We start from the raw sequence: 12,108 nt of genomic DNA, 5'->3' as shown, positions 1-12,108 counted from the left end.
GAGATTATGAAAGAAATCAGATTTCACACCCCTCTCTGTGCCAGTGCTGGTGACTTCATGCAAACAGCAAAGCTGTGTCTGAGGCTGCAACAGAACAGGAGGGCAGTACTGTATAGCTGGAAAAGTTACACAGGCTCCTGCCACCAGCTCTGTCTGCTGTGCTACCAGTGGACACGACTTCTTCTGGAGCAAGATAAATACCAGTTTTTATATGTTATCTCTTCTTTATACACTGCAGGAGGGTCCCCTCTCCTGTGCCACTTCCACATTGTGACCGCTGAGCTATGCACCATAGAAATATTGCCCTGTCATCATGCTGAAGGTGTCTGATGGGGACCCAAGGGGCAGGACTTCCTGCTGCTTTTGGGAAGGGCCACCACAGTTGGGTAACTCATTCTCATGGTATTGTCACTGCTGAGAATTCTGAGCCGCAAAGTGACCAAAAGTCGTGTTTAAAATCCAAAATCTTGGGTTCAAATACCCAGTCTTGACACTCAACCTGTGTGGAACATGGATTTGACTAAATTGGATATGATGCTTGTAAATTATGTGATGCATTCTTCCACGTGCAGGACTGGAGTAGAACTTACTTATTTTCATAAAGAAATTTCAGTTCCTTATATGAATAGCAATGTCATCATGCATAACAGAAGATGTGGGTATTAATGCAACATTATATTTTCCATACCCCTGGAAAGTGACTCTTAAGCATCTTTGTCATATAATCCACCTCTGTATCTTTTTTAACTCAGTATTTTTATTTTGCATTTTCAGAATACACCTCCAGAAGAAGAGGGGGTGATGGAATTCTTAAACCAATTTCTGTGATTTGGAAGCAAATCACTGGGTATGAAAACTGTAATTACCTCTGGGAACGTGCCTGTAAATCAGGCCACCATACAAGTGCACTTGGGCTTTCTGAGATGTGAGGTTTGGTGCAAGGGAAATATTCTTAGTTTCTTCAGGTGACTGCAGCCACTGAAGCACAGCCTGCTGAGGTGTTTAGTTTTGTGTTAGGATCATGACTTGGATTTCCTGATAATGATTGCACCCACCAATGTGACCTTCCCACCCCCACCTTTCCTACTGCCATGTCTAGCTCAGGATTTCACTCTCTGCACGAGCTGATGGGGTTAGTGTTATCAGAAATTCCTTATCACGGCATAAGACACAGCTCCACTTTCAACACAAGGCTTCCCGAATATTGCCATATAGCTTAAGGGATATGACTTTATTGCCATTCAACATTGTCTCCTATTAAGAACCAAAATTTTATAAGACAAAAATCCATGACAAATAGTAGAGTAATATTTGAAATGTCTTTGAATAGGTCTCTCTACATTCAAAACCACTTGAATATCTGCTTCTTTGTTACTCCTCCTGGAATATAGCCCAGATTTTTCTGAGCATTGCCCCTGGATTCCAGACCTTGCCAGAGAACAAGGAAGGCTGGCTGAGGAAACTGCAACCACTTCAGAGGAATCAGACACAACCTTGCCTTTTAAAGCAGTTTATCCTAATGTATTTAGACAACTGCCAGGTCAGTTGCAGGCCCACACAGTTTTACATTGTTTCCTAAAGAAGAAATTCAGTCAGAGGTTTTTCTCTGAGGGACCAACTGCAACTCATTCAATGCCTATTTGGAATATGAGAAGATAAAACCAAAACATTTGTCTAGCATTTACAAGCAAAAAATTGCAAGAGAACTTTGTTGTTAAAGAAATGCAAGTATTGGAAGGGGGGGAAAAAAGGTTATATCTCTGCTGGACTGTAAAGGGAGATAGGAAACTAAAAAATGCATTTGCAGGCTTTATAGATAAGTGTAAGCACTTATGTAACAGTGAGGGATGACCTTTTTGTAATGTTTGAAAACTGCACCATATCTTGTTCTAGTTTATAACTTGGAATGGTTTGTGCAGGAAGGCTTTGATTAACAAAAAAATTAAAAATATTTTAGCATTTTAACACACTATCAGCCTTCCACTAGTTCAAAGGCTTTAACAGCAGCATCAAAAACTGTCAAAATATTCCAGGTAGCTAGTTTGCTGTGGACTGTATTGAGGCTCCAGTTATTGAGGAATCTAGCAAAGGTTGCCCTATTTAATTGTGTAACAGGCTGTGGGAGTGTCCACTCAGTTCCTAATTTTGATAGTAGAGTCTTAATAATTGTAACACGTGGAAGCATAAGAAATCTTTGATTCATGTTGCACAGTTTTCACTGGGGAAGACTTGGCCACCAAACAAAGTCTGTGTAGCTGCATGAAGGCAGCTTTGGCTCCATGGGGTACTGCAGCCAAACAGATGATGGCTCTGAAGCAAGGATACAGAAGGAACAAATCAAAAAAAAGGGACTTTATGACTCTTGGTGCAGCTCTGCAGAAATCTGTGGTGAACAAAACCCATTTGAGACATTTCTACCCAAGTCACGGGCCCATGGTCCCACTTTAGCACTGCCACTCACTCACTCACTCTGCAGTCTGGCTTTAAAGAAATCCAAAAGCCCAGCTCCTCTCCGTTGCTGACAACGTCAAAAAAGCCTCAAAAAGCCAACTTGCCCAGCCCTGGTTTTGCTCTGTTATGCACAATTGTCCCTTAAACTCCTTTGTCCCTAAATGACTCTTTCTCCACCCTTCATGCCCTCACTCCTGCCTGCTGCTCCCCTCAAAGCCACCCTCCACATCCCAGCTCACTCCTCCTCCCTCAGCACATCCTTATCTCCCTTGTCATGTAGTGATGCTGCAAAGGAAGGCAGAAATATAAAATTCAAAGGATCAAAAATCCGTTCCAGTGGGCAATAAAATGCATAGCTATATAATTACTGTATGACATCACTACAGGGCACAGTGAAGATTGTTTACTTGCCTTAATTAGGTATTTCCCTATTTTAACACATTTGCCTTTAAGTTTCTTTGTGTCCACTGAATTTTGTTGTTTTAGGGATAATTACAATACCCTCTTTTTTTCTTTTACCCCCAAGTTACTAAAAATGCATTCTCAATTTCAACTCTATTTTAACTCAAGGTCTTCTTTATGGAATATACAGAGCTCCTTGTATTCCTGAACTGAATTCTGAAAAATAGTCAGTTAAGGATTCTGTTATAAAAATTAGTGGCACTCATCTAAAAATCTCAGCTTGATATTCCTGGTTAATTTTTTAACCTCCCAACAGTTGAACTCTAAAAAAATATTTTGAGACACAAGATATTTTTCACTCGCAGGTAGGTGACAGGAAGCTGTTCCCAGGTGAAAAACACTGTCAGAAGCAAGGACAGCTATACCTTCTCCCTCTATCATTTTTCTCTGTAACAAGTAGTTTTCTGACTTGGATATCAACCCTCAGTTCTTCTCTTTCAAGTGCATTTGCCCACTAAAGAAAACAGAAGAGCCCAGTGTCCACGGAGACCTGCTGCTGCATCCTGGTTGGGAGTGCCTGAGCTCCTGGAGGCCACCACAGCTCTGCTTGTCCTGCTGGAAAGGCACCAGAAGTGGCAGATGTGGGACATCAAACCCCACATCCAAGATCTGCAGCTTTGTGTGAGCACTGTAGGTGGAAGATGGAAGGAAAGGGAATGCACTATGATGGCAGCTGCCCACCTAAGGCACATTTTTGGCTCCAAATAAGTGATAAGGGAAAAAAACCCACATTTTTCCACAGCAAACCCACCACCTCCAAATCAGCATTAGAATTTCCAGTCACCCAGATGTGAAGCTCCTACAGAACCTGTAGACCAATCTTATTCTCTAATATTTACCCCTAGACCTAAGTTCTGCTGTGGGAACAAAAATTGCTTTGAAAATTATAAAGTGAAAAGTGAGGATTTCTCTTAAATCCTTTTAATGATGTCTGCATACAACTAGAATCTCACTTTTTTTTTTCCTCATCTAGTCATTACATTAGTGGAGAGGTCTGTTAGATTACTGAGTTTAGGCTTTTGGGTTTGAGGGGTTTTTTAGGGCTCTTTTTTTTCTTCTTATGGATTTTGGCTCCTTTAGAAGGGACAGCCTGCTATAACAGGTGCATTGCAGACAGGTGCTGCATAAGGTTCCCTACATAACTCTGCCAATGCTTTTCAATCATGATCTACAACACCCCTGTTACTCCTGTGTGGGGCCTCCCCTCTGCTGCAATTGCCAAGGTTATGAATTATGCCATCCTGTATTGATTTGGACAAATGTCCACTACTGACTAGGTCGACACCACTGATCCTGGTTTGCAGGTAGCACAAGCCAAGCCTTGGAGGGCTTAAGCCGAGCATTTAACCCACTATGCTGCCTCTCCCACAGTTTTTCTTTTTGATTCAGTCACACATTATGTACCCTGACTCCCATGCAGAAGATTTGTGGCAATTGCATGATGTATGAGGTGCCATTTGTAAAATATTATTTAGTGTAAAACATGATGTTTTTTTCTGTTGATTTACAAGTTGGATTTATAAATCTGCACTTCTCACAGTTTGAGTTATATATCTTGCCTCTGATTTATAAAACTCACCAGTAAATCTTTAGCAGAAAGTTTTGATTCAGAAATCATTATTTTAAACATTAGATTTAGCTAAAACATTCAACTGCTTTATAAGTCATGAAATGGATTTACATACCCCAATCTGGATTTACAAATTCTGCATCAGATTTACAAATCACCCTGAGAAATTCCTAAATAAAATGCTTTGATTTATAAATCTTCACTTTCCACTTATGATACAAGTGACTGATTTATTATTCTGAAGCTTTACAATAATGATTTAGTCATAAAATCCTACTTTAAGTTAAAATTCTGATTTATAAATAGGTTTACTGCAATATAGGACACAAAAAGTAGAATTGTTTGGTGCAGGACTGCTTGGCAAACAGCTCCCTGCACACATGAAAGGCAAGATATTTCTGAGAGGTCGTAGGGAACCAACTGATCAGAGTTAGCAGCAGGGCAAAGAAACAAAAAAAAATGGGACAAAGCAATTCTTTATTTTTCAGTAATAAGCCCAAGGTTTTGAGATGGAACATTTTGACTACCCTGTCAAAATCATTTCTCAGTTCAAAAAGCTTCCTGTAACCCTGATCTCAACCCCCAACTACAGGAAAATAGTTTGAGTGCCTCCAACAACTCCGGGAGTTATGGGCACTTCTATTGAACATCATGAGGAGTTTCACTGAACACTGCAGGAAATTTGTTCCTCTCAAGTCAACTTAATGTTTTCCAGCTTTCAGGCTCTGATCAGATGTCATTTATTTACACCATTCCAGCCCAGGTGTTTTCAAGTATTCAAAACCAAGTAGGAAAATAGGAAATTGTAAGAGTGAAGGAAACTTCTGCAAATGCCTCACTCTTTGATGGGCTCCAAACACCCTTACAGGACCAACAGGGCAATTAAATATTTCAGATACTTGAGCAGCAGCTCATCATGAATACCTATCAAGGACTCAGATGGGATATTGGGTAAAGACAGAATTGTCAAACAGCATAAACATACAGTGCAGCAGAACAGAAATTAAACAGTCCATTTTCAATAAGAGCCACATACCTTGGAAAGGCTTTGGTAATCTATTTTTAGAAATGACTAGGAGCAGGTTTCATCCAAAAAGCAACATTCAGAGTAATTATCTGGAATCCCCTGAAGAAAGCCAAGTAGCCTGTCAAGCTGTGGGTCACAGTGCCAGCATCCAGCCATCGTAGAAGTTCACTTTCAAAGCTCACTTCATAAATCTTCAGGAACTATGGGCAGGCTGGAGAACCCCAGTGATTGGAAGGGGATTTTCTTTAGCCAGGTGGCTCTAATAGGGGGTATCAACAACAGTGATCCTGGGAGAAGTTCTCAACACGACTGGAATGATTCCATAATACAAGTTTGCTGGAGCATAGGGTTAGTTAGGTTGATTAATAAAAGATCATTAATTTCAACCTCACTTCTAACACTGAATCACCAAGACCTAAATCCTTCCAGGCATTTGGGTTTCTGACATCTAAGGGAATTTAGACATTTGCTTAACTCTGAAGTTCTGACCACAAAAATACCTTTAGACTACCTCTTTCTGCCTTGTCTGGGAGTTTCCACCCCTGTACAAAGGGTCTGACAACTGCAGCACTCTGCTGGGACCTGGCAAACACTGGTATTCTGGGGCACTGTGGGGCAGACACTGATCCTTCTCCTCTCCATGCTCTCTCTCCTACCTTATCAGATAAACAACCAAGATATGAAATGTACTTTTTCGGGAAGTATAAAAATGATACGTATGAACTGATGCTCTTTGTTAATCTTGAATGGTTCCTTTTATCAAAACAGCACATGAGAAACTAAGAGCCTGTACTGTGTTCTCCTAATGACAGATACACTACTTACAGTCCTCAAAAATTCAGTTTACCATTTGTAAAATGGAGACTGTATCTTTAAAGCACTCAGATCTACAGATGAAAACGCACTATAAGAACAAGGTATTATTTTGTTACAAGATTATTATTAAATTGACAGTTTTCTGAAACTATTGCATGTGATTTTGCTGTCAGATTTTTGGAGTAGTTACACAGGATTGAATCCCTAGAACTTAACAAATAAAGTTAAGATCTAATCCAAAGCCAAAGAATGGAATGACAGTGCTTTAGTTTTCATCACCAAGCTCTACATCAGGGCTCTTCTTGCTGGTACAGATAATATAGTTGGTACAAATTCCAGTAAGCTCAAATGCAGGTGAAAAATGATAATGCCTACATGCATATGTACACCATGCTTGCTGCAGCTATAACCAAGTGAATGGCTCTAGCAGGGGTGACAAAAGAAATCACCCAAGTTTCATTTGTGATTTTTGACCTATAGTTTCTCCAGTCAGATTCTGGAAGGTCTAGGTAAGCCATCTCAACGTGAGACTGTGTAGTGGAGAGGTAAGTTTCCTGGTCAGATTTGCATTTAGCATTTTCCACGTTCTCTCTATTCTTATACAATTCATATTTCCTCACCACCCTCTCAAAAATATTTCTCCATTCTGTTAGATATATACCTATATATATATATATATATATATATTCATCTACCTGTCTAAATTCACTTGGAAACACTCTGAGAGGAACAGGAGAGCATGCAGGCCTATTTTCCCATTCCTGCATAGCCTGACAGCTGTAGTTTAATTCCAGAGTATTTGGTTCTGATGTGGTGGCTTTGGTTCACAGCCCAATTGTGCTCTGGCATAAGCCCCTGACGTCACTGGGAACTCTGCCTCCTTACAGCATGGTTGAATGGCTCTCCCAGTTCAAAGCCAGATTCGTAGCTATGTTTGATTACTTGCATTTATTTTCTTGACAGGTAGCCTTTTGCTGTAATTACAGTAGTAACATTTTTTACATCCATGCTAACCAGTTTTAATGTTCTCAGCACAGAACTAAGAACATCCACATACTGAAAAAGAGAGCTACATAGGGCAAAGGAGAGCTTTAATGCTGTTCCTCCCTTTCAGTCTTCATTGTGATTGACATCCGTTCAGCCACAGATAAGAAAACTTGTAAGTTCACTGAATAAATCTCAGTACAGAGTAGCAAAGGTATTTTGGTAAAAATGCCTCTGTGACTGAGATGTACAGAAATTCTCCAGAATCAACACATTTGTGTGAAGCACTCTGTGATAGTGTAAGATTGGACAGATTTTTATCTTGCTTTGATTAGACTAAGAAGACCAGCTGGACACACACGTAGCCCACACCCTGCCTACTCTGGCCTGTTTCCTATGATGTGCTTTCCAGTGTTTCCCCCTCTCTGCGTTTAAGACTCCTAAGTGACAGGGCTTCCACTTTCCTCAGAAGACTATTCTGCAGATCAGTTAGGAGCTTTTCCCCTCACATCCAGGCTGAAATTTCAATTTTTAATCATACTTTATTTTCACACTCGTACTGTCTTCTCTTCCTGGTCTGCTTTTCTTTGTGCTACCTTAAATAATCCTTCTTCATCCTTCAGGTCCAGTTCTCAGCCTGCTAAAGCTGTTTTGCCTTTCTGTGGCTACACAAAGCACAGCAAAAGCCAGTGTAACAGCCAGGAGAGGATTTCCCAGAGGAGAGGAGTCCCCCTGGTTATACTCCAGACTTTTCCCCACTCTGTGGTGCAGAGGACCTGGTCACTAAGGCTGGGCTGTTCTTGTAGTGCAAAGCTGCTGTGGATTGCTGGGGTTTGGGCTGTGCTGCAGAATTGGGGTGCCTTTGGAATCAGCCTGATCCTGCTTGTCCTACTTCCCCTCCCAGACAGCAGAGCTGTTCCTGTTTTCCCCTGGGCATTACCTTACATTTGTCCCAGCTGACATTCCTTTCCTTATTTCCTTGGTATGTTTCTGATCTCAGTTCCCTTTCTATTATTTCGCTGCCCTCAGTGATATTTATAATGTCTCCAATTTAGTATAATCTGTGAATTTCATTAACCAGCTGTTTACTCTCCTCTTTCAGATCATTAACGAGAATGTTAAATAACACTGGACCTAATGCTATTCCCTGCATTACATTAGTAGGAAACTTCCCTACATTTGATACATTGCCTTTTTTTGTTCTGCTCAGTACATCTCTCTGGCTCGGTGTTAGCCCACATGCAGCACTTATAGGAGCCAATGTGAATTAATTTCTCAGGTAAAACGATGAGCAAAGGTATCTCATGCCTCACCCAACCACAGCGTGAACCCAGCATTAGACATTGTGGGAATTTTATTTCTAGGAAAAAATCAAGCTTTTTTCCTGCTAAGAAATGTTCTGTATAAGCCACGGTGCTCATGATAGCAGCAATGGAGGGAGCAAAGCTGTTTTAGTGACTTCTACGCTCCTGTTACAATATTTTTTTCTCAGCATTAATGCTGCTTTATCTACAGTCAGTGCATTTCCTTGCTTTCACATTTGCAAAAAGACACTATTTAAAAAAGACAGATTTTTGCATGGTTGTGTTTTAAGCTAGGAGTCTCCCACGCTGCAATCAAGGGTAATGGCAACTACTCACAGGTGTACATATATCACATAAACAAGTGAAACATTGATTGTGAGGGGTGCAGTGACAGTCCTCTATCCATAGCATAATCTTCTCAAGAGATATTTAATCAGATGATTATTTACATCTTAAAGACCAAGGAAAGGGAAAATGTTAACATCGAATTATGGGGAGGAATGATAAAGAAGATGCTATGCATGAAGTGCTCATCACAGAACTGATGAATAAAGGGTTTGCCTGAATATGCCTTAACACCACTAGTGCAATCTAAGCCCAGCCACTTGCATGATCTAAATCAGCAGAATCCACTGAAGCTGGTGGAGTTTAAGCAGTTCAAAACCCAGGAGACTGTGCCCTGACCGCTTTCTGAAGCTCTGAGTAAATCTCATATTTTTTCCCTGGTTTTTTTTACAACTTCTAAGTTAACTCATATGATACAACATTGTAAACCACGTTACAGAGAATACAGAGTCAAATGTCACCTTCAGAGGCTTGTTCTTTTGTATATAAAATTCTCTGAGTTTAAACTGACTCTGGGTAGGGAGAGGACACTGAGCCGAAATTTATTCTGCTACTTCTGAAATGGAAGAAGGCTTGCAAAAGCCAAAGAGGTTTCTAGCTGTGCATAAAAACATGTGGAGAGCTTATGGCATAAATTATAGTTACATCCTTTACACGAAGCCTTTTCTTTAGTAAGTACATGTTTCCTCCTGTAAGAGCCAGCTTTTCTTAGCTGTGTAGTTCAAGGAGTTTGCTGTGAGGTACTTAGAGTGTGAGGGCAAATTCAGAGCCAGGGACTGTTTGGAGTTCTGATCAAACAAGAATAACCTCATGTTACAGGTGAGATTCTTCCCCTAACTCAAGAAATTTCACCAAAGAGTAAAAAACATCTTGCTCATGCTTTGGTTTAGGAGCCACAGAAAGAATAATTACATGGGAAGCAGAAGAGGTCATTGTGTTGTCTGCTGGATTGGTTCAAGTACACAAACCCTCATGTCACTTCCATCCCATACAGCTTCGACTCCAGAATGGACTACAGCCTGCAGAGACCTTACATTCATAAACCCAGTTTGGAAACAGACCACAGGCTACTTTAAAGCCTGGGAAACTCCTAAGTGCTTCAAGATGAATGATTGGTGCTCATCAACTATTACTCTTATTTTTATAGCAGTTTTTGCAGGGCTTTTTGACAATAGGTACTGTTAAGTAGGACAGGGCTGTAGGATTCAGAACCCTGTCCTGTACAGAAGTTAATGCCATCAATCTAAGCTTTGGGTCACCACATTCTGATCATCCCCAGTGCCACGTATTGCAGACAAAACCCACAGCAGAAATTGTAAGGTGTCTATCAATCACTTGAGTTAGTGGCTCACCAGAGCAGCTGCTTTGCTGCTTACCCACAATCTGCAGTGTGCACATCCTTATTGTCCATTAGACTTGTAAATTAAATGCTGGAGTGGACTAGCTGGACGGGATTTACATAAAATCTCAATCAAATTCACGGCAGCATACCTTCCCCTTTTGTAATTAGATTCAGTGCCAGTTTTGGTTTTCTGAACCCAATAACCCATCTCTTTACTTTATGATATCTTAGCAATTCTCATTAGTAAGTGAATTTCTATGCATCACTTTTAAAAGCACCAGCTGCACCAGTAAAAATGTGCATCCATTCACTGAACAGTCAAAAAATCCAAATGCATATTAATACATCTATACTCATTGAACTCTCAAGCACATCTAAGTAGTTATCACATGTTCCTGATTTCCAATGCATCCCACTGGATGCTCATGAGAATACAATACAGTGGGTGCAAAACTGGTTGAAAACCATATCTGGAGAGCAATTACCAGTGGTTCACTCTGAAAACAAAAAAAAGGCATTAAAGAGGTGGTCTAGACTAGGTACTATTCAGCACTCTCAGTGACCTGAATGATAAAATAAAAGGGTAAACTTATAAAACTCCTTGAAGAGATCAAACCAGAACGTACTACAAGTATGTTGACCTACAAAGAAGAGTCAGACAAATTACAAATAGATCTGAAAATGTTTGGGGGCCATAGTGAATGTTTAATACTCAGATGCACAAAAACACATATATACTATAACACATGAATGAAGAAATTAGGAAATTCTTCTGTCCTATGCATTTGGAAGACCTCAGGTGATACCAGTTTGAGTCACCTTTCTTCAACAAGACTGTGATCCAAGTGCAGAAAATATAGGTTTAATGATAAATCAAGAAGCCATAACCTAATAGGTTAATTAATCAGCATTATTAAGTCAGTGAAGAAAAGAATGAGGTATGTTACATGTTAGCCTGGTAACATTTTGCAGTCACATTAAAGGCAGAAAAGAGGAGTGGATTCAAAGCTGCCCTAAGCCACAATGAAAAGAATAAGAAATAAAAGGTTTAAATTACAAGCAGAGTCAGACTGGATATCAAGAGAGAACTGTTATGTGGCAAAAACAGCAAAGCAAAGGAAGAGATTTCCTGGACATATTTTTGCAGCTTCCAAAAATTGTGTTTTTAAACAAAAATGAGACAAGCATCTGCCGGGAATGACAGAGGAGTGATCAGTTACACCACCCCAGGGCAAGAGGATGGTCTTGATGCCTCCTAAGTGCCCTTCAAGTTTGCATGACTTAATTTAAAATCTCAGCTTTAATGTTTTCTAGGGAGGCCAGAAGCACGAGAGCACTTGTTTTGAGATGAAAAATACAGAGCTTTCCAGTTGTTACTTCAAATCCAAGAAGAAATGTTAAGAGTTCATATTCACAAATTTCTGCTCCTGAGTTTTCTTTTGCAGGACCATGTCAGATGATGAAAAACTTGTCTGCATTGCAAGCTCTTCCAAGACATCACCTTCACTTGTTATTACAACTGCTGTATTTCTTTTGTTATATTGGAAAATATCAGCTCAGAAATGTTGGTATCTCTCTGGCATGACTGGCTGGATGGCTGATTGGCCATTACAGCTGTGGCTCACAACAACACATCTTTGCCTTACATTAATGGTCCTTTGTAGGTGCCTGATTAGAGGTGATTGTCATTCAAATGTTTATTCATTTCCATACCTGCTGCTGAAGGATTTCTTACTGATTTTTTTTTTCCTTATGTCAAATTTGTAGATTAATTGTAAACTTCAGCAGCTGGGCATTCCTGTACCAA

This window comes from Coloeus monedula, assembly GCF_965178545.1.
Source record: "Coloeus monedula genome assembly, chromosome: 13".
NCBI lineage: Eukaryota > Metazoa > Chordata > Aves > Passeriformes > Corvidae > Coloeus > Coloeus monedula.
The sequence above is the reverse complement of the archived record's forward strand: the minus strand, read 5'-3'. Positions refer to the sequence as shown.